The sequence below is a fragment of the Agelaius phoeniceus genome, chromosome 15 (assembly GCF_051311805.1).
Source record: "Agelaius phoeniceus isolate bAgePho1 chromosome 15, bAgePho1.hap1, whole genome shotgun sequence".
In the NCBI taxonomy this organism is placed as follows: Eukaryota; Metazoa; Chordata; class Aves; order Passeriformes; family Icteridae; genus Agelaius; species Agelaius phoeniceus.
In genome coordinates this window covers 18,737,055-18,759,395 of record NC_135279.1, presented here as the reverse complement: position 1 = coordinate 18,759,395, position 22,341 = coordinate 18,737,055, and the positions used below count along the sequence as shown (strand labels likewise).

Genomic DNA, 22,341 nt, shown 5'->3' with positions numbered 1-22,341 from the left:
TGACTCTCTTAAATGTGAGCAGCCATGTTTTGATCAAAGACCACCCAAACCTAAACTAGGAAGAGGAGTCTGGCACAGTTGTTTAATTTTGCTAGAGCAAACATCAGAAATTCACTTTGCTTAAAATGTCAGTTGTGTGATTTTTATAGTAAGTAATTTTTAATCATTATTTTGAAATGGCTTATTGTCCAAAATTATCAGATTTTGTGCCTGACCAGCTGTATTTTCAAGTGGTTTACTTACCAGGTAACCACCTCTGCTTCCCTTTGCAATCATCATAAGAACATCAGATTGCCCCGAGCTCCTAAGGTTGTTAGGTCATGACAGTGCCCTTTCAGTTCCCTGTGCTAGAACAACCTGCTTCTCTACTCAAAAGGTGAAAAAGTGATTCAGTAGTGTTTCAAGGAGCAGGCCCTTTTCAGTCTTAGTACAGCCATAGAATGGAGATGATAGATTTCAGGAGGGAAGCTGCCTCGTTATTTTCTTTGTCCAGTAGATCCTGTTGCAAAAGAAAAGCTTTGAAAGCTCCCCTTCTCTTCTTTCTTACTGTTCCTCAAAGAAATTTGACAGCTTGCCACTATTGTGAACAAATACATGTGTTCTAAAGACTCAGACTGTGCTCTTGGTATTTTCCGAATAGAGAGAAGATTAGTGCTCACCTGTTTTCTTTCTAGAACAAGGACAGTATTGTTCCCCCTGATAGGAGATCTGAGCAGGTGCTTGAGAGAATGGAAGAAATGGCTGACTTGGTTTCTCCTGGCTCTGCCTAAGAGCCAGTATTTGGCACTGACATTTCACTTTCTCTCCCTAGTCTTGTCTGATTGTTATCTGATACAGCCTGGCAGGTCAAGTCCAAGGTTGTCTGTCTGCACTGAAAACTGAGGATTTGACAGCAGATTTTTTGAGGCAATTACCTTTGTAGAGAGTGTATGGAAGAGCACTCGGCAGCAAAACTGTTTGATGTAAGCATTCAAATCAGAAATAATTTGGAAAAATTGTGACAACCAATAAGTGTTGTCAGAACATGCCTCTTTGCATAAAGCATTTTGGTTTCTTTGAAGTGCAGAGAGGTGTGTGGGAGGCTGCTCAGTGTCACTGCAGCCAAACATCCCCCATGTGGCTGATGCACCTATGATGGGTGGCTCAGAGGCAAGGGAGCTGTTTGCAGCCGGCTTCACTGTGTCCTACCAACCAGAGTTCACCTGAATGTGGGGTTAGAGGTCTTATGGACTTGTGACTGCTTCCATTCCCCACTTCTCCATCTCTCAGCCAAAATTTCTTTAGCTTCCATGCAGTTGCTAGCTCTAAATTTCTTCCTTTGCCTTCAAGTGACTCCTGGGAGTGTGGCGGAGTGATCTCAAATAGCTGGTCTTAGAAGTGGATAGCAATGATAAAATTAAAATAAGCTATGTGTGCCCCTGATTGCTTCCCACAGGCATACAGCTCCTGCCTGAAATGCTGCAGTCAGACACAGCTTGGAGGTTTGGAATAAAATAAAATGGATGGAGGAAAGTTCACTACAGAGTGTTCTATGTTACATTAGCAAACAGGTGTGCTGATTTCCCACCCATGGGTATGGGTACTGTGTGCCTCTGTGCATGCAGCATGTTGATGCAGAGCCATGAAATCCCACCACGAAGAAAAGAGAGGATCAGAGACTTCAGCTCTACAGGCCAGTGCTTTGAAGTTTCATTTTTTTCCACAGTAATACAAAAGAGTAAATCAGGAAAACTTTTAACTTTCAGCCTTGGCAATATTCCAGCCTTTGTCATTTAAAAAATGGACTTTTTTTAGCTAAAATGTTTCATTATTCAAAATTGGTATTAGTGATAATTATTCCCTGAAACTTTCCAAACTAAATAAATTGGCTTGTGATTTGTTGTAGTTTTAGATGTGAATGTCTAAGTGTGACTGTGACTTCCTTGCAGTGGGTGACACACCTATGTGATTATGTTAAGTATTTTGTTTCTTATTCAAAAGCATTACCCAGAGAATGTCATGGCACAGAGATGCAGAAAGTCTGAGTATCTGCTCAGGGTCTCTGTGTCCTGTCGCTGCTCATACCATGGCTATTTATAAGGTAAGAAGTTTTTGCTTTTTTCTGAGAGGCATTTTCCAGCAGGTCTAGAGTGCTCTAGGCACCTCCTACCATTCCTGCAGGAAGGGGCCCAGTGGCCTTGCGTACCAACTAGGAAATGCAGGTAACAGCTGTATGGTAGCACAGCAGAATTTTTAACCAAAATATATTTGGGATTCCAGGCAAGGTATTTAATTTTTCTCCTTTTATTTGTTTGAGATGCCAGAGGGAGGTGGAGTAACTGTTATTATAAAATGGATTGTACTTAACCAAAAAGTTTTAAAAGTATAAACTGCATCCATGTTTTCAAAATAGGCAAGTCAAAACTGAAGGCAGCTGTGTCCAGATGTCGCCAGTCTGTGGTTGTGGCTGTGGTGATGTCTGTCCAGACTGAAAAGGGTACAGATAGCAGTCAGTTCGTCTCTACCTTACTTCTGCCAGCACTGCTCAGTGCAGAGAGGCTCTGAAGAGTTTGAACAAAGCACAGTACAATTCAGTAGAGGTTCATGGGCAGGATGTGGGTCTGGAGGAGGCAAGGGAGGACTGTGTGCTAGCAGGCAGGCGTGGGGCAGCAGAGTTGCCTGGGGGGCTGAGCTGGTACTTGCAGGCAGGCTGAGGGTGAGCAGGCAGGAGGGGAACTGGCCTGGCTCTGGTACCAGGATATTTTAAGGAAGACGCAAAAAGGGTAACAGAGTCATCCTTTCCTGGCACAGCTCTACTACATCTGTTTGGCTTTCCTCAATCCAAACATTACTTTCTTGACATATTTAACAACCACAGCTCTTCACACACACCAGTGTTTGCTTTTCTTTTGCTCCACAAAAACCCTTCTCTCCCAAACTTGTTCTGTGGATGGGTGGTTGGGAAGTGCCCAAAATTTCTGTAGATGGCCACAGCTACAGTCTGTAGGCATAGGACATTTTATACTGTGGCTGAGAACAGCTAAGGGAGAACAAGGCTGTGAGGATACATGTTGTGCTGCTAGAGGCAGGTTTCTAGGAAACCCATGAGACCATGGCATTGTTTTACTGAGGGCTCCTTAGTGGAACAGGAGAGTGTTACTGGGAGGGGGGAACCAAATTATAGCCTGCCAGAGATCAGTGCTGAACATCAAGGGCTTTTAGTGCTCTGACAAAATACATGTTTCTGCCTGTCAAATTTATATGCAGAAAAATATGGATAAAACAAGCCACGTTCACGAAATTTACCTCGCTACAGCATGTTTTCAGAAGCACAGTTCAAATGTTTTGACAACTATTGTAACTTTGGTGCCTGCAGCTCAGGGCCAAGCTCCCAGGTATGTTTTCCCAGGCTGCTGTTGCTCTATTCTAGTGAGTGATTCTGCACATCAGCCCCATAGATTTTTTGATAATCAGCTGAAACCTCAGGCAAGGCCTCTGTTTAGCACATCAAACTGCATGAACTGAGGGTTGATCCCTGTGGGGTACACATAGCCATGTAAAGGATGATGCTGTTAGCTCTCCAGCTGCAAAATGTTGATAGCCAGCAAATATCCGTGGGAAAGGACAATTTCCCTTAGGGAAACTGTTTCATCCCATGCAGATGAACATTGTGGTGCAGTGGGGAGCATCAGCACCCATTTGCATTCCTAATCCACACAATTCAAAGGACTTGTTGACCATGTTGCCATTTGAACTGGAAGCAGTAGATGGAAATTAGAACTGGGAAGCAGGAAACTTTTGTGTCAGTGCAGAGAGGATTGTTGCCTGCTAATCCTAATAAGCCAGTTTAATTGAATTGGCACACTGGTTTACATGCTTCTCTGGGAGTGTCAAACACGACCCTGAACTATGATACTGGCACCCCAGGAACTGAAGGCATGTCCTTGTGTGGAGCTGAATCCCTGTAACATGGCTTTTGTTTTTAACCAATATTTTAACATGGGAGCTGACAGAAGGTCTCATTTGCAGTCTTGTGCATACAGAATTAGCCAGGCTGCAGACAGCTGGGGAGACAGCTACAGTAGGGCATGAGGAAAATTCTGCCAGGGTGGTCATTTGTATATACTTCACAATGGGTAAAGGCAAGCACGTGCAGTTCTGCAAAGGAAATCTGATCCCAAAAGGTCCTGTCCTGATTGTGTAGGTAGCAGCTGGACCTGCATGCAGAGCAGGTTTGGTACTGGGACAGAAAGTCAACCAGAGAATGAGCTTTCAGGAAAATGCCTTTTATTTCCAGGGCTTTAAGTCATCAGAAGGGGGTATTTACATTAGCAATTTGGCATCCTCTGCTTGGCAGGAGTTAAGGACATTACAGCTGAACTCCATCATTTCTAATCACCTTTGATTGAGCATTGGGCTGCCCTGGCTCACTGCAGCCCTCTAGAAAAGTATGAAGTAAAAAGCAGAGAATTTTCTAATCAGGTATTTTCTGGATGATGCCATCAGCTATAGCACTTTATACGACTACATTTGCATTTCTTGTAGATGATACTGTCTTTTCTGTTTCCTCTGTCCTTATTATTGATGGAAATGAAGTACTTGCAGTTCAAAAGTTCATGTAGCACAAGAGAGGAGCACGCTGTGTGCACTTTCCTCAGGTGCTGGTTGCTGTGGCTGCTCAGCAATGCAAGGAGAGACCACTGTGTCATTCTGAGTGTCGCTCACAGCCCAATCACATCTAGGTGAATGCTGTGCAGGGTAAACATGGGGCTGCATCTGTTCAAGCAAATGCATTCTCATATGGTGCATACTACTGGTTTGTAAAACCTATAAAGCCTATCAGTTGTTAGACTAAAAGTCTGATTCAAACCTGAAACTTTTCTTTGCCCCATGGAATTTGTGAGATATTTTGGAAACTCTGGAAATGCTTAGACTTGGAATGAATTTTGTTATGGCTTTTTCCATTGTTTGTGTTTGGCAAAACTGTCCCCTTATGAGTTGTTGCCTAGAAATTATCGATGGCGGAATGACCTGGTAAAAGTTCTTAACCTCCATCTGGATCAAAACCAAGCTGCCAGTTGTTGGAAGCTGCTGGGGTGTGGCAGAGCCAAGGCCAAGCTCATGGGCTGCCATGCTGCAAAGCACAGGCACAGCTTTGCTGCTCCCCTTTGTCAGCATGGTCCCCTTTTGGAGGGACATGCTCCCGTTTGAAGATCAGTGCCCTAAATATCAGTATAGTTTAGGATCAGACCCTGTATTTTCAGTTAACATGCCTGATTTCTGTGTGGAAACAATAGTTTAGAATAGTTGAGAAAATAGAAATAAATGCAAGGGATGTGTATGTCTGGTAGTGTTTTCCACCTGCAAGAAAGTTTCAAACCCTACTGAATTCCTGAATAAACAGAAACAATTGAGTGCACCTTTGATCCTCTCCCTGTTCCCATGAAGAGAGGCTTCCTTGCAGATGCCCACACAAATCACATTCGTTTATTTAATATTTCTGTCCTGTCAGCCATGAATATAGAGCAATCCGTTTAACGAGCTTCATTTCCTTGTACATTGAACTGCTGAGGCAGGATGAGGTGGGAACGATGCTGCAGGAGATCGGATTTCATCTGTGCTTCTCCTGTGACCTGGTGCAAGTGCCGGGTCTGCATCTTCACAGCACCTGCTGCTCTGTATTTGCCAGTCTGCAGGTCGAGGACATGATGCTGCCAAGCTGCTTTAGTGCCTTTGGACATCCTCATCAGATGCTTGCTGTCCTTTTCTGTGTGATAGCTGTTAAGAGATGTAGAGTTCTGTGTGATAGCTGTTAAGAGATGTAGAGTTTTGTCTAAGTTAGTTGCTTGCCACTGGTCTGCTTGTTGTGATTCAGTTTTGTTGTATTTTGTAAGCACTATGAGTTGGCTCCCAATCATGTGAGATTTAGGAGAGTGGGAAGGCATAGCTGAGGCACCATTATTCATGTTGTGAGTGCTGCTTTGCAATGTCAGACAGCACAGAGACCACAATATAGGGGTGTTTTGAGATCAGTAATGGTTGTAGACAGTGGTTGTAGGGCTCCAGTGAGAACATTTGTGATCATCCACAAATGGAAATGTTTGAGTGTGTCCACTCTGGTGCCAGAGTGGGCAGAGAAAGCTGGAACCCTGCAGAGCTAGGCTGGGCTGTGTGTGCATGGAAATAAGCATCACTTTCCTGAGGAGTCTGTGCAGCGTTTACAATAAGATTTTGTACAGAGTGAACAGATGTCAGCAGTAACTGCTCAAATCTTTATGTTTTAAATCCTGTGTGTGCTTTGAAAAGTGTCCTTTATTCTGGTTGAGGGCAAGGTGCCCTTCCTCCATCACGTTGAGGTTACATCAAACAAAGTGACAATTGTTAAGGGCAAAGTAATGTAAATTATCTATTTTGCTCCTGTTTCCCTGATTTTGAGTCTGATCTTTCAGTAAATAACAGTTTGTATTTTAATCCGTTCTCTCGTGTGAAGGGTGGTTTTGAAGGTACCTGCAGTGGGGAGAGAGCAACTCAGAGAGACAGAGGTGTTAGTTTCTATGCTGGAAAAGACAGCAGAATATGACTTAAATTGGAACAAAGATAATATTAGGGTGGTTTCTAAGCCTGGTTCCCAGAGAACTTACACATTTGTTAACTGAATGTTTCTTGTACTAGTAAGACAGCCTTGACCTGATTTACATTTCATGGTCCACATCAATGTGGAGACACTGCCAAAATGATCTCTTTCCTACTTCTATTTTCTAATATTCTCTTTCCTTCCTATAATTACAGATATTCCAGAAAATGGAGTGAAATGTTTTTCCTACTGTTTGATTATTTGTTTCATGCATATGCATTTCTGGGACACACAGTTCTGGAGCATGCAGATGAGTGCACAGGCTTGGAGTCTCTGCAGGCTTGTATAGCTTTGAAGCAAAGAATCTAAAGCATAAGTAAGATATTTGCAGAATTAAAGAGAATTTAGAGGAACAGGAGTAGATATTTAAATTCCTGTAAATGAAATCCAGTCTCAAAACCAGGGATAAGTTTTCACCTTCCTTCTGCTACCATCTTAGAGATGTTTATTGGATGCTGAATGGAGATATTTACAGAATGAAAGTGCTCACAAATATAAGGAAAATCAGTTGAGTTACTGGCTCCTGTTGATGTTCACTCTAATTGAGTGCTAAACCTGCAGACACATGGCAGTGCAAGAAAACACTGTGCATAAATTGGATAGCTTTATTTTTGCAGCACTCTAATTAGGCACCTTCATAAAACAGACATGTGGATTTGTAAATCCAGTTCCCAAAATCTCCTTGCTCACCAGCTGGAACATATCTATGATTCTCAATTAAAACTTCTCAATCTGCTACATGTCTTATTTTAGCTAAACCTCAGCTTTTAAACTTCAGCAGCTATTAGAAAAACGTTACCCTACATCATACAGCATCCTCTGAATCCAGGAGGAAAGTTTGAAGCCATGAACTAATTGTGCAGAAATTTAACAAATCTTGTCGAGATGAATTCAGCCAGGAAAGTTTGGGGCTGGCTTTGCTACCAATGCTGCTCTCTCCAGAGAGTCCCTTCCCATTTTTTCTGGAGTTGCACACTTTGGTAGTACAGGAGGGCAGTGAGCAGATTAACGTAGGTTAATTCTCAGGCTCTCACTTCCCTTGGTACCAGTAACCTACTTAGAGGAGCGGCAGCGCAGGCTCATTGTGCGCTGGGGAGGATTGGATTGTCTCGCCCAGCAGTGCGGCTGTGGCGCCTCTCTGGCAGCCAGCTCGGGTAGGGATTGACGTTGTGAGCAATAGAAAACCTCTGGTGCCCAAGGAGGGTGAGGGGGCCCCGTGCACCTGATTTTTCTGAGTTGTTGAAACAATAGGCGTTGGAAGCAAGGGAGAGGCTTGTGTAACAACGCGTGATGTGTGCCTTGGGCTCTGAGTAGAAGCGGACTTTGCTTAAGAGCTTCCTCTTGAGCAGCCTCTACAGGTTCCTTTAAAGCCAAATAGGACATATTTTTCTCTGCAAGGGTGGCAGGCAGAAGTAGGACAGGGTTTTGTCCTTTTGAAATATTAATACAGATCACAAAAAAATGAAGTGCCAGAAGATACAGAAATTTAAAAAATATGTTGAAACATTTGAGATAATTTATTTTTTATTACAGCTATTGTATTTGGTGTAAAACACAGAACATGTTTTGATCTATCCTTTCCCTGGTGGAAAAGAGAACAAAAAGGAGAATCCAAATTTACTCTTGATTAAAACCTTCTGAACCCGAAATGTCTTTTTTCCATGAATGGTAGTCTTAAGAAAGACACATTTCATTCCTAAAGCCCAAAGAAAAAATAAAGTGTAGCCAGCACAAACTGCTACTGTCTTCTGAAAGAGCTTTAGCAAGTGTGTGGGTCAATAAATCACCCAACATCAGTCTTAGCACCTGTCCAGATTTGAAGAGGAATACAGCATCATGTGGTGAATCCATTTTCTCCCACATGAAATAGAAATCATCACATCAGCTGTGTTAAAAGAGCTACTGCATGTGCAGTGTCTATATGATTTACACAGTGATTTAAATATCTGTAGATATCAGCTCTCCAAGGAATTTCGTCTGTTGTGACTCACATCTTATGTTGTAAATTTATCTGTAAATGTCATCTTTTACTGAGGTATTTACAAACTTAAAATATTTTTTGTAATTATTTGTAAATATTAGCTGTATTGTCAGCAGCAACAGTTTGGATTGTTTTGTCATAGAAAAATGGGAAGGAACACTGCTTTGGCTAGTGAGAAGCAAATAATTCAAAGTCAAGTGTTGGATTGGAGTAATTAAATCCACCAGCAGTAGATATTCAGAGTGAAGTTCAGCAGTGAGATTGTGGCTGCTGAAGGCAGCTGTGCTGCATGCATGTGTGAAGTGCAGTTTGGTGTTCCTCGGAGAAACCTTCCAACTGCACCTCTTGCATTTACCAGGTCCCGTGGAAGCCGGAGGAGTTTGGTGCAGCTGCTTTTCCAAAGTGTCTGGCAAGTGCTTCTAGAGGGTGAGTGTTTAGTAGATTACCTGCATGAGCCTGTAGAAATTTAGCCATTGACTGGGTAAATTGCATTAAAAAGAAGCTATTAAATCACTAAGCAAAATCTCTTTTGAACTTGCCTAGTATCTAACCATCTTCTGCAAGAGGACATTGGCAGGCCTCCTGCTCTGCATCTTTGAATTCATGCACATGTCCTTGTGCAGCTCTCAATCCTGCTCTGTTCTCCCTTGCCCTCTACATGGTCTGGGCTTTTGTGTTGCCAGCTGTGCCAAAAGCATCCCATTGTTGCAGGCTTGGGCATAGCTGGGCTGCAGTTTGCTCTATGGGCAATTACACTGAAAGCCATTGGGTTTTTGCACTGCTTTTGCCTGTGTGGAGGTATTGTACCTACAGCTGTTCTTTCGTGCTCATGTGTGGTTTGTGCCAAATGCAGTCATTGCTGATGATTAATGAATAGTTTTGGTATACACTGTAGACTGTGTCCTAGATTATAACTCAGTTCTCCTATATACAAGTCCGTAGCAGCACTGTGAGCAGCATGATGTAGAGAAAGCATCCCAAAGGACAGGATGTATAGGCACACAGCTTCTCTTGTTCCTTGCCAAACTACCAATGCATACATAGTTTCATCTTAAGCAGAGCAACAGCATTGCCTGAGGCTGTAACTACCATCCTTGCTCATAATGGCCTTGGGATCCTGGGGTGAGCTGAGTGCCCTGGTACCATTGTGAATTTGGTGAAATCATTGCACATACAGTTCAGGAAATCATTCATGTGCTGCTTAGAAACTGCACCACTTATTTTATAGAGAAGTATTATTGAATTAAGGTCATAAATTTATAAAGTGAACAGCAAGTTTTTTGTTTGTTTCAAAAACCTTTATTGCCTTCATCCAAGGATGTTGTCTATCTGTAGTATAGCCTTTGTGGTGACAAATGGTTTTAATATTTGTCCCAGTTTGTAGCTTTTTCTTTTTTTTCTTTAGTCAAGCATGGCAGAAATAGGAGTGATTAATACTGAGAAAAGTTTGCAGCTACCCAGGCTCAGAAGTATTCATCCTGTCTTGGAGTATTCCACTTTCTCTTTTCACCTTTTCAAATAAGTAGATTAGATTTTGCCTGAACTCAAGACATTAAGCCTTCAAAAGATGAAGGTTTACTTTATTGAGCTCTCTTGAGAAGAAGCCCAAGGTCTAGGCCCAGTCTTACTTTATATGATGGTCTGTCCCCACTGTTTCACCACTTCCTAAACCTCAGGGAGAAGCTAAAAAAAGAGGAGAAAGTGAATGATGGTTTTGCCCTTGGCAAAATGCTTTTTTTCACTCCCTCACTGTCATGCCCAGCACAAGCCTGTCTCAGGAAGCCACTGGTGGGGACTGAGACTGAGATGACTGACAAGGTGGTCAGGAAGTTCCAGCCTAAATTACAGCCCTGTGTGTCCTCAAAGTGCACTGGTGTAATCTTAGGGAGCATAGTAAGAGGTTAGGACAGAATGAGGAAGGGGTCATGAACATGCATTACAAAGGAACTGCGTCTGTGAATATGAGTATAGAAGCTAGTGTCAGGAGCCCACATGTTTATTTTTTTTTTAGGTATGATATTAATCTCTTTCTAGGACACTCAAGATTACCTCACCAGGGTTTATGTGTGTTTGTAAGTTTAAACATAGTATAAGAAACAAGTGCCGCACAAGCCAGCTCAGAATTTTTTCTGTAGATACACTCAAAATTACTTCATGGAAGAAGCAAAACTTTTTTCTATTAAAAATGGCATGAATTTCCAGTATCAGCGTGTGTCTGCTTGTTTCTGCATGTTCCCCAATCTTAGTCAAGGGAAGAGTTATTTGGTATCAATATGCAAAAAGAAAATGCAGAAAGAAAAATAAAAAATAGAGGAAAGCAGATAATGTTATCAGGACAGCAAAGGGAATCCTAAGGTCTGTGAGCTTGGTCAAGAAAAGCTGGGAGAAAAATTTGCTTCTGTCAAAAGAGGCTGTAAAAGCATGCAAGCAGGTAGGATAGGTGCTAGAGCAGGCAGTATGAACTTTTGGATCAACACTAATAAACTACGTATTGTACAGCTGCTCTGAGGCTTGATTTCACTTGGAGGAGAAAGTGACCCATTTGGTAAGCCTTTTGCTTTTCTTATTATTCACACTGCCTTGTTCTTAGTGCTTTGTCTCACAAACCGGAGGTGAGGAACTCTCTGGGGCAGCAATGCCTGATGAAGCCTGGACTCTTGTATTGCCCCTATATAAAGAGAGAGTTTGGGTCTTGGAAACCTTGACGTCTATTATTGTCACAAGCCATGTGAGACAGGTCAGGTGGAGGCAGTGACTGATCACAGCAGGAGCTCCATAGCATCAGCTGTCTGGACACAGAAATGATCTGTGCTCCTCCTCCCTGCTAATCTGTTTTCCATTGCTTGATGTTAAGTGTGGCTATAATACATAGGAGAAAAAAACCAAACTCATGCTATACAGCCCATTGTTAGGCTACCAAAAAGACTCACTGTCATCCAATTCCTTCAGCTTTGGACTGCTAGTAGACTGTGGAGCATGGCTGCTATATCTTATTTTCAGTAGTTAACTTGCATCAACAAACCGCTGAGTCTTACCAAAACTAGGACCTGAGGATGGCAGGGGGTGGTCTCTGAAAGCAGGAAGAGGATAAGGGGGATAGGCTTTGCCATCAGTGTTACTGAAGGCTTTGTGCAGTTTGGCTGAAACAGCTCAAGAAGCAGCTGGCACCAGAGTTTGTTTCCCTTGCAGCCAGGTTAGAACAGGTTGGGTGGGAGCTTTAGAGGCTGATGCTTCCCATCTCATCCATGTGCTAGCATATGCAGGAGAACAATTCTTAGATGCTGTATGACTGGCAGCACAAAAGTGTGAACACTAACTATTCCTCCTCAGTTCAACCACCTCCATGTATCCTCCAGACACATCTCTTTTAATCTTACTTCTTGTCCAAAATCTCAAAGGTGACTCGAGTCTGTGAGGATGTGCTGGGGTAGTAGGGCAGAACTCCCTCCTCTCCTGTGCTGCTAGTTTATTCTCTTCCTGTGCACCATGCTCAGGATGAGCACGGTTGTTTGTCAACAATGAAGCTTCAAAGATGTACAACCCAAAAGTTGTGCCTTCCTTAGCTTGATATACAGTGTGTACAGCACCATCCCCTTACCCAGGTGGAAAACCAGCAAAGTACAGGGAACTGAGGAAACCTTGGTGACAGCTCAAACTGAGATAAATACTTCAGCTGTCCGGTGTCCATTCCTTGCCATATGCTTCAGTATTTAACAGTCTTATTAAATCTAAAATAAGTTTCCATGGTTTTATAAAGCTTATTGCGTTTTTGTCGCCTCTGGAAGCTGCTTGGATTATAATTTGACCAGTTTGTGCCCAGGTATTAAAGTCAAAAGCAGCTTCTTTAGTTGTGTCTAATCTGTAGTTCTTAGCCCATGTTATTAATGCTAATAATGCTTTTTCATCATAGTCTAGGTCCCATTCCTCAAGAAGTTTCCATACCTTTAGTACTGGGTGGTCCTGCGCGGAAATGAAGTTTCCCGTATCTTCAGTGGGGTTTTTCCTCTATTTTCAGCTTCTCTGGTTTCTTCTTTCACACAGCCCTTTGGCAGTGACTCTTGCAGCCTTTGCTGCAGTTATTATTCTTGCAGTGTTTACTGCAGCTGTAATTCTTGCAGCCTCTGCTGCAAATTGGGCTCTCCCCACCTCTTTCTTTCCAGCTTATTACTGTGGGGACAGGCTTTTCAGGCTCTGCCCTGTGTCCCTCTCTGCTCTACTTGCGGGCAAACCTTGGACTGTTCGTCCTTACAGCGAGAGCACCATGTGACACGTGGGGCTGTGTTTGAGACGGAACACACACCAGACCTCTGGTGTACATCCGCCAAACAGCCTGTTTTATTGTACAGAGCATACTCTTATAGGCAATTTAAAGCTCTCGGCTCTAAACAGTCATCGGTCTAATCTCCGCACCCTCTGAACCAGTCAAATGTGTGTATTTTAGCAGAGTTGTTATTGGTTGAAACATCTGTCAGTCAGCCTAGAGGCTGGTTTATGGAGCTGGGCTGGGTTTCTTTTTATATAGCCAGATTAATGTTCAGTACAAGTCAGCTTGTACTGCAACATCAAAGCTCACACATTTTTTTCTTAAAGCAATAAATAACCAAAGTAAATGTATCTGGATGATGTGGAGGATGACAGTGCTATGCCACTGATCATGTAGACATGGGCTGTGGGCTGATAAAGCAGCATTTTGAGTAGTGGGATGTTTCTCTTGGTGTGGCAAATGCTCAGTCACCCTGCACGTGAGGCTTTGAATTTTTCCTGTAGGATTTGTAGGCTTTGAAATTTTTGCTTAGGATTAGTGAGCTTTTATCTGCATAGGACATCTCTGGAGGCCTTTAATAAAGCTCTCAAACACATTCTGCTCATCCAGCTTTAAAACTGTTGTATTTTGAGCAATAAAGGGGTCCTGGTGGAGAAGTTATTCCTGATGCAGATTCTGACGGGGTGCTGTCCTGCTGCCAAAACGTCTGGGCTGGTCTCCAGGTGTTTTAGCACTGTTCTAATTGTTTCTTGATGTCAATTCCTGCTGTTTTCTAAACTTTTTTTTTTCAAATATCTGCTTTTCCTGCTGTGTGATTCTTCTCCTTTTCTTCTCTTTTTGTATTCCTGATCCTCTCTTCTTTCTCTGAGTGTTTTGCTCTTTCTTTTTTGCATCTTTCCACGTCTCTGTTCCTTCTATGGGGAGGTAACTTGTGACTCCTTCCATTGCAGCTGCTCAAGAGAGCAGGGATTTCTTTCACAGGTAGGTGGTTTGAAGGGAAAATGGGTGGACTACACCTGAGATAACGTGATCCCTAGGCTCCCACTCCTCAGCTACCACTGCTCTTATGGCTTTCACATTTCAGCTTTCCTCAAAGCCCAGCAATAATCAAAAATGATGCAAAGTCCTTCTGACCCTGCTTGGGGTAACCCTCTGAGGTTACCTCCATGTGCCAATATTGAGGCTCATTCCTCCTGAAAGCCCCCACTGTGATGACTTCCTGAAAAGCATTTTCTGCACTGCTTAAGTTTTAAGCACTGGAACATTCAGAAGGGAGACAGCTGGGTCCCAGTGCAAAGCCTTTGGAGCATATAAACCTCACAAAGGGACTATGTGTTTTGTGTTCACTACAGAAGTTCTGTACTCTGTCCTTTTTGGGGAGGGATTTTCTCCTTAATGATTTTCCCACACCACTAGGTTTTTATTAATTATTTGGCTGCCTTGCAGGAGCCAAGAATTATGCTCATTGCTTTTGATTAAGAATCACACTTTCCCAGTTATTTCCATACACTTCTTCTAAAGATTATAAAGAAATTTGCCAGCAGCTATTAATTCTTCTTAGACCATCCTCCATGTTTTACAGAATTCCCAAGAGATTAATGTGCTTCAGTAAGTGTTGATTCACCCTTTTACTGATTTCTGTGCTGAAATATAGACCAATGTACAAGATAATGGTAGCAGTTCCAGTAGTGTTACTTCTGATTAGGTAGGGCCTTGCTCTACAGATGCTAATTGCCTACGCTGTGTTAAAACTAGAAAATAAGTTACATTAATCACTAAAAATTGATTTTAAATAGTTTCAAAGTTATAAACAGTTGATCAATAAAGGTGAGAGAAAATGCTGGGGCCTTTGGTGATTTAGCAATACATTCATTACTGTAAACAAATTCAATACAAGGAGTAAATCAATGTCTTAACTTGCCCGCAATGTAATGTAATATTTAATAAAATACTGTCCCACATAATCTAGTCCAGGCCAGACTGATATTTCTTTCATGTGATATCTGAACAATTACTGTCCTTCTCCCAGTGAATTGCTGTTTGATATTTTCTGCAGAAGAAAATATGAAATAATAATGAGAGTGTCAAACACTGCCCTTCCCCTAGGCATGTGTCCAGCTTGCTTTGGTCTGCAGCCTACTTGCCAACACTTCTCTGCATGCCAAAACCCTGGAATGGTGAGAGAGAGTCCTACAGAGTGCAATACAGAATGGCAGCCCTGAGCCACCAAGACCAACAGTGAGATAAGTGCATTGTATGTCACAGAAAAGGATTGGATAAAATAATTTAAAAGTTAAACTATATGGCAATTATTCAGAAAGGAAAAAGTCTGTACTGGGTGATACCTACTAGAATGCACATAATTGTAAGGTTTATGGCAGTGGATCCCTGACCGGGGAATAATGTGCACTGACTCCAGGATTGCAGAAGGCTTATCAAACGCTTTATTGTGCTATACTATATTACACTATACTACTATATGAAAAATCCCTTCGCCCTTGCCAAACAATCCATTTCAGCTTTGACCTAATTGGTCAATCAATCAAAACACCATCACCAGTGTCCAATTAAGAAACTATCTTTTGGTAAACAATCTCCATAACACACTCCACATGTGTACAACAACAGATGCAGCAAGTGGAGATAAAAATTGTTTATCATACTTTTTCTGAGCTTTCTCACAGCCTTCCCCAGGAAAATCCTGACAAAGTCTATGTCTCTCTCTGTTCAGAGGATATGTGAATACCACATTTATGTGCTCCAAAGGCTTTGCACTGGCACCTAGCTCTCTCCCTTCTGAATGTTCCGGTGCTTAAAACTCCTAGTGTGCAGTATCAGTCTCTCAATTTCTTCAGAACAAAGACCTCAGTTAATCTCAGTTTTCTTTTCCCAGATTGGTTTTTCCATGCCTGTTTTCCCCTGTAGCACCCACAATGCTCACAGGGAGAGCCAAGCCATCCTCACAGGCCAGAGGTGGGAGCCTCTCTGCTCTGGCCTATCTGGGATCCTGTTGTGAGTTTTCTCGCTGTTTTCTTTCTCTGATAAACATAGGTTAGTGCACAGTAGTGTGGTTTCACCATGAGAGAAGCGATGACTTCTATCTCTTGAATTATATTCAAAAGCACTGAATAATGACTGAAGTGGATTTCCTATCCCTTGCTGAAACCCTTTGCCAACTATGTTAGTACTGACAAGCACCATGTTCCATCTGTCAGCACTGTTGCCCAAGTTGGCAGGAGATGCTTCTGGATCACAACTGGTCCAGGAGAATGTCCTCCCTCTGCCCCCCAGCACAGGGCATGGTGTCCAGGATGTCTGATATATAACAGTTTGCTACTCTGCAAAGATAGCTTTAGATAGATTATCTTCATTGTCTTTAATTTCTTCACATTTGTTCTCCTTGAAAGAACAGCAATGTTATTTAACTGCTGTTCTCTGTTTATAAGATACTGCTATGTTATTAGGTCAGGGAATTCAATCAGGAACAGAAAAATTAATTCAGAACAAATGAAAAGTGTACTTTGGAGGAGGGTAGTTCTAACTGCAAGAAGATGTCAGAACATACAGAACAGCTTAACACTTAGGTGTGAGATAAGGCCTAAGTGTCTGATTTTATCAGCATGTCTGCAGAGCACACAGAGGTTATTGAGGTGGATGCAGGCACACTCTTGTTAGCATGACTCCAGCAAGAGCAGACAGAAGGGGAGTGTTTTGCAAGGTTTTGCAGTCATGTCACCACTGCTGCTACCCTCCTCCGTGCTGCTAAACAAAAGCCAGGGCAGGAGTGGCTCCCCTGACAGTGAATACTTTCTCCAGCTATGCTGCCATCCCTGCAGTGCCCTCCATCCACCTCCTACTCTTCTCCTCCAGAACCAGAAGGTTTACTGCACGTGTGCCAAGGAAGACCCTGCCAGCCAAGCTGGTGTGAGGCCTGGATTTGGTCTTATGAGGTTGTGGCCAGTGAAAACACAGTGCCACTGTGTCTCTCTGACCTGGCTGGGCCTTCTCTGTTCCTTGTTGTTCCCCAGTCATGTGATCTTTGTGGCACTAAGTTGTTGGATTGAGAACCTCATCGGGGTCTGGTTTGACTAGCTCTTGACCCTAGCTTCACCAACAAGGACAAAAGCAAAAGACTAGAGGCACTCTTTCTTCTTGGGACTAAAAGTCCTACAGTTTATTGTGGAACCACTCCAAGGATGTCTGGGAAGGAGCTATTCAGGAAAGAAAGAGGCTGGGATGGAGCCGTCCAGGAGAAGAAAGAGTTTCTCATGGCAGGAGATTTTAAACCTGAGGGAAGGGGGGCGGAGGGAAGGGACTACAGCCAATGGGATACAACTGATGGGGAGGTGACGGGAGGAACCAACCTGGGGCAAGACCACCATCAAGGGCTTTGGAGGAGAGGGGAAAATGGAACAAACCATGTGATACAAACAAACCACTTAGTGCAATATAAAACTACTAAGCGCAAAATTCCAATCACCCAGTGCAAAATAATAACTAAATAAACTACTTAGTGCAAAAAAACACCTAGTGATGCCAGTGGAGAATGTGTCCTCAGACAAGCAGCAATCCCTACATTGTGTGAGTTTAACAACCCTCTGCTCCCTTTCTCTGCTAATTGTTCCTGTTATTACAAACAAAAAAGGGAAATTTATACATCAGGCAAAGAGCGTTGGCTAATTGTTCCTGTTATTACAAACCAAAATGGAAAATTTATATATCAGGCAAAGAGCATTGGCTTCTCTATCTCTGTACTTTAGGTCTGTACTGTGGAACCACAGAAGCTCCCTATCCCTCATTTAACAATGGGCAGTGGTTTCTGGAAGGACTAGACCTCCATGTCCAGTTTGAGCTCTGTTGAACATTTATCACTAACCTCTAATGGCCATACACCCGGCCCAGCCACTTGGATGTTATTTTTATGTTGGTTGCTGCACTGCAGTTGGGGTTTCAATATTAAGACCAGAGACTGAGGAGGAAAGAGCAATCAGTCCTGCTGGCACATGTTCCCTGAATGACATGCTGAAGTGATGAATTTAAGCTTGTGACATGTTCTTCACTGTAATATTAATAGCAGTGATTACTTCAGATGTCAGCAAATTACACAGGACAGGGTCCCCCAATGCTTACTCCCTGCTACTGAATTAATTTTGGTGGTAATATTTCACTTGATTGAAAAGTAGCAATTAAAACCTGTACAGTGTCCCATATTTTCATTCCCTTCCAAGAAACAGAAAATCAGGCTTGGGCTGAAAGTGGGACATTGACATTCAGGTCTGTGTGATGATCGCCTTGGGAAGAACTGGTGAAGTTGCACTGGTTAGGAGTTGCAACCTCAGCTAATTGTGTGGAAATCAGAGGCAGGGAGAAATCACAATTTTTCTTTCAACTTAAAGACCAAAGCCTTATTTGTAAATGTGTATTCCAACAGTGCTCAACTGCAGGAGATCAGCAAAATAGTGATTTAATAAAATTTCTTTCCATAAAATTGCATATATCGTACTTGATAGTGATAGAGCTTAAGGTTTTCTTGAGGGTTTTTTTCCTTGCTTGGTTTGGCAGGGAGAAGCAAGGGACAGCGTTTTGTTTTCTGAAGTTGATTCAGTGCAAGCTTTAGTTGATCAAAAAGCCCAACTTGCAAGAAAGTCCTCATCCTCAAAAGCTACGTTGATGAAAGGCATATAATGAGGACTTCAAAGTGCTTAATGAGAAGCCACAGGCAAAAAGAAAACTTAAAGAACGCTATTCTGCACTGGGTCAGCTGTCATGTGATATTTGTGCCATGCCATGATACAATGTCAGGACCAGGCTGATTGCAATCCCTTGGACTTTGGTGTATGGAAGAACTGCTCTGTATGGCTGGGAAGACATTCCCTTGCAGACACTGTCTTGAGTTAAACTGTCCCTCCTAAATCTATTGGGAGCTAGAGTGTTTCATGGAACCGGTGTGAAGGTGTCCAAAGCGGTTATAAGAAGGCAGGGATGGCAGAACACTGTGCTTGAGCAATGGAACATTAACTTTCTTTATGGTTAGCAGCTGTGGCAGCAGTTTCCATGTTTGTGTGACTATTTGGCTTCAGAATTCAGAGCTCATTTTATTATGCTTGCATTTCTCCCATGGTCTGTGTATTGTGTCCTGTTTAGGTTTCCCTATGATCTGCTCATGTGAAGGTGGGCTGAGTTGGATCAATTACAAGACCCAAGAGTGAGATATGTGCTGCTTCCCTAAAAAGTTTCAGCTGTTTTTTCTCGACTGCTGCTGATGGATTGAAGGTGGTGAATCCCCTCATGCCAGTTGCCATTAATTCCCAGAGAAACAACCATTTCCCAGAGTACCCATTAATTTGATGAAAATTTGATTTCAAGACGTGTTCTCACAACATGACCAGGGATGATTAACTGGTGTTGGCACAGAGCTTGCACCACTTATTTGACTCTTATGAGTCCTTGCAGCAGGAAGAGGTGAGTGCAGTGGCACAGGGTCTTTTGGGGTAGCTTTATTTTTTTTGAGATGTTGACCTAAGTGAAAAGTTTTATACTTTTTTTGCCTCCTTCGTTTTTTTTGGGTTTTTGGTGGGTTTTTTTGTTTGCTTTTTTTGTTTGTCTTTTTGTTTGTTTGTTTTTGTTGTTTTGGGTTTTTTGTTTTGTTTGTTTGTTTGTTTGTTTTGCTGATGCTTTCTTTTGACAAAGAAAACAGTAGCAATGAGGACCCTGCAAGTCCTTAGAGCCCCAGTTGATTATTGTTTGAATGTGGAGAAGTTAGCATTGTTTTACCCGAGAAAGGCATCACACACTGCTGGAATAAAACTGAGGCCAGCAATTTGTACATAATTTATACATTATTTCTGTGGGCCTAATCGCCACACATGCACTGGCCATTCTCCTTACTTGAGACACATAAACTGCAGAGAAGGGCCCAGGTGAAACCATGTATTAAGTTTCCTTGTGTTTTCTGCCCCAAAATCTGCTTCTGTTAAAGGTTTGCCAAAGTACTGAAAGTACAGATATTAGTAAGAAATACACCTTTGAATTATTATTGGGTTTTGGAGGGATTGATCATTGCCCTCAGTTAACATATGATTACTACAAATTGCTGTGGTCCACCACACACTCCCGCAGTGTCAGAGGACCAATCAGGAGTCATTCTGGTGCCCATGGCTTGCCATGGAACTGGAGTCACTGCTGTCATGGCTAATGCAGAAACAGGATTCTGCAAGTTTCTTGTACTTCCTATGTGACTGATAATGTAGGCAAGAGATGGGGATGCTATAAAGGCAGAGTTTTGTGAATGTTTATTTGCTTTACATGAGCTTGTCACAGACCTTGTAATGTTGTCTGAGAGGTGGCAGATGCATTTATAGATCAGGAGAATGTTGCTACCTAAAACTGCCAATGAAGATCATGACGGAAAAGGAGAAGTCCAGAACTGAGCACACCAAACTTGTGTGCTTGGTCAGTGCCAGCAGCTGAGAAGGGAAACCCAAGGCTGGAGTTAAATATTAAGCTGAATTAGGATTTTGTGTTGTATTTGCGCTCATTTGTTCCTTTTTCTAATAGAATCACTAAAACAATCTTTACCTGAAATATTAAGCCCTAAATATTTCCTGCCACTGTAAATTTGCTGTCACTTTTGAATTGATTAGGCACATTTTGGAAATCAAGTCACATTCTTAATAGGGGAGAGGTGCATATTTCCAATATTTATCATACTGTATTAGGTGTTTAATTAAAAATAGGTTCCCAGAAGATTAACCAGCTTTTGCCATGTTGATGGCAAAAGAATATCCGTTAGCAATTTTTGCAGGTAATTATAATGTGGAACTGGATGGCTTGAGGTTAATATTTTATGATAGCTCTAGTGGGAATGAAGAGAAATATAATCACTCTTCTTGCTAAGGGGAAAAGACAAATTAAACAAGTACATCTGTTTGCTTCTGCAAGTTTGCTAGCTCGGTAAATTAGGACAGAATTAGTGTGCATGTGACCCAAATTACTGGGCTGAGCTCTGTGTCAGGGAATGTGGAGTTGGCTGGCGGCTCTCGCTGCATGCACTCCTACAAACACTGGCTCTCCTGTGCTCCTTGGGGAGCTGGGGGACTTGATTTCCATCATCTGCTTGTCCATTCGATTAAGCCAGACCAGCAGGATGAGATGTTGCCCTGCTTGCGAGACATACAGCATGGCTGGCAAAGCAAAGTGTCTTTCTCTCCTTAGGTAACATGCTGCCTATCCAGGTGTGATTTTCAAGAAATGATTTTACCCAATGGAGCCAGCAACCACTGATCGCTTTGCTATTCCTGTGTCTGAGCAACCTTGTCAATGTTGGTTGATCTTAATACCACTTGTGGCGGCTGGTTTGAGAGGAGAAACAACGCCTTGAGAGATGGGTGGGCATGGAGCACACTTGTTTCAGACAGTCCCAGCCCAGACCTGGTCCCACCAAGCTGCTCCTGTATGAGATCTGGTTCCATGGCAGGTCTTTCGGACAGATTGGCACACATGCCACATATATTTGCTGCTACTCATGTTGTTGCAAAAGCTGCAGATGAATAGGTTTTACTGGATCAGATTGTGAGATCTCTCACTTTTAAATTTCAAAGGTTTATTAAACCATACCAAATACAACAAATGGCTGAATAAGGAGAAAGAGCAGCACTGGGAGCATGGAACTAAACCACCATGTGCTCACCCACAAAATGGCTGCTCCACCTTTTATACTTGAGGTGCTGCATCAGGTAACCCTAACCCCTCCCAAAGTCTGTCAGTCAACTCCTCTCTGTCGTCCATTGGTGGAGATCACTGTCTAGCAACTTCATTGGAGGTCAGGTGTTGCCATGCTGCATCTCCTAGTAACAAGCCTGCCCTCCCCTAAATGCCCCAGCTACCAAGGCCATCCAGTGACAGCAATACAAGGGGGAGGGGAAAGAGGGCTATGCGGAGAACATATCACAATAACATAACTTTACATGAACAAAACTTCTCTTAACATACACATAATATTAATCCCTAAATTGTGAGAGCTAACCATTGCATTACCCATCTATAACAAGGTCCTCAATCTTCTAAGTCCTGCAGCAATCCTTTGCTGTGGCAAATGCCTGAGGTCTCATGTGAGAGCAGAGGGACCTACTCCAGCTGGAAATATTCTGTATGTTATCTGTCTGCAAATCCAAGAACTGAGTCTGATGACTCTCTGGGAGCAGACTTGTGAGAGACATTCATGAATGTGGCTCTATCTAATCACTCAGTGAGTCCATGAAAATGAGAGACCTTAAGGTGGGAGAACTTGACCCTGTACTGACAGGTATTTTATTATTAGGTGTTATATTCAGGGCAGATGGAGACACAACCCAACACTCCAAGGTTCAAGCAGCAGAGAGAGCTTTTAATGCCTTACACAGCTTTTATATACCTGATTCAAAAGAATCCACACTCAAACCTGATTGGCTCTGATTGGTTACCTCCCAATTCACTGACCAATAG

At 42.6% G+C, this 22,341-nt stretch overlaps 1 protein-coding gene across 2 annotated transcripts in view; it reads left to right on the top strand.

Moving 5' to 3' along the window:
- The window catches only part of LOC129126983 (A-type potassium channel modulatory protein KCNIP1), a 176,245-nt gene that overhangs the window by 5,783 nt on the left and 148,121 nt on the right, over positions 1–22,341 (top strand). The window contains exon 2 of one of the 2 annotated variants that reach the window (XM_054643255.2): positions 8,953–9,020. The exons of the other annotated variant lie outside the window; for it this stretch is intronic. The gene's annotated coding sequence lies outside the window, so the exon portion shown is untranslated. The remainder of the gene's footprint in view (positions 1–8,952; positions 9,021–22,341) is intronic. 2 annotated transcript variants of the gene reach the window in all.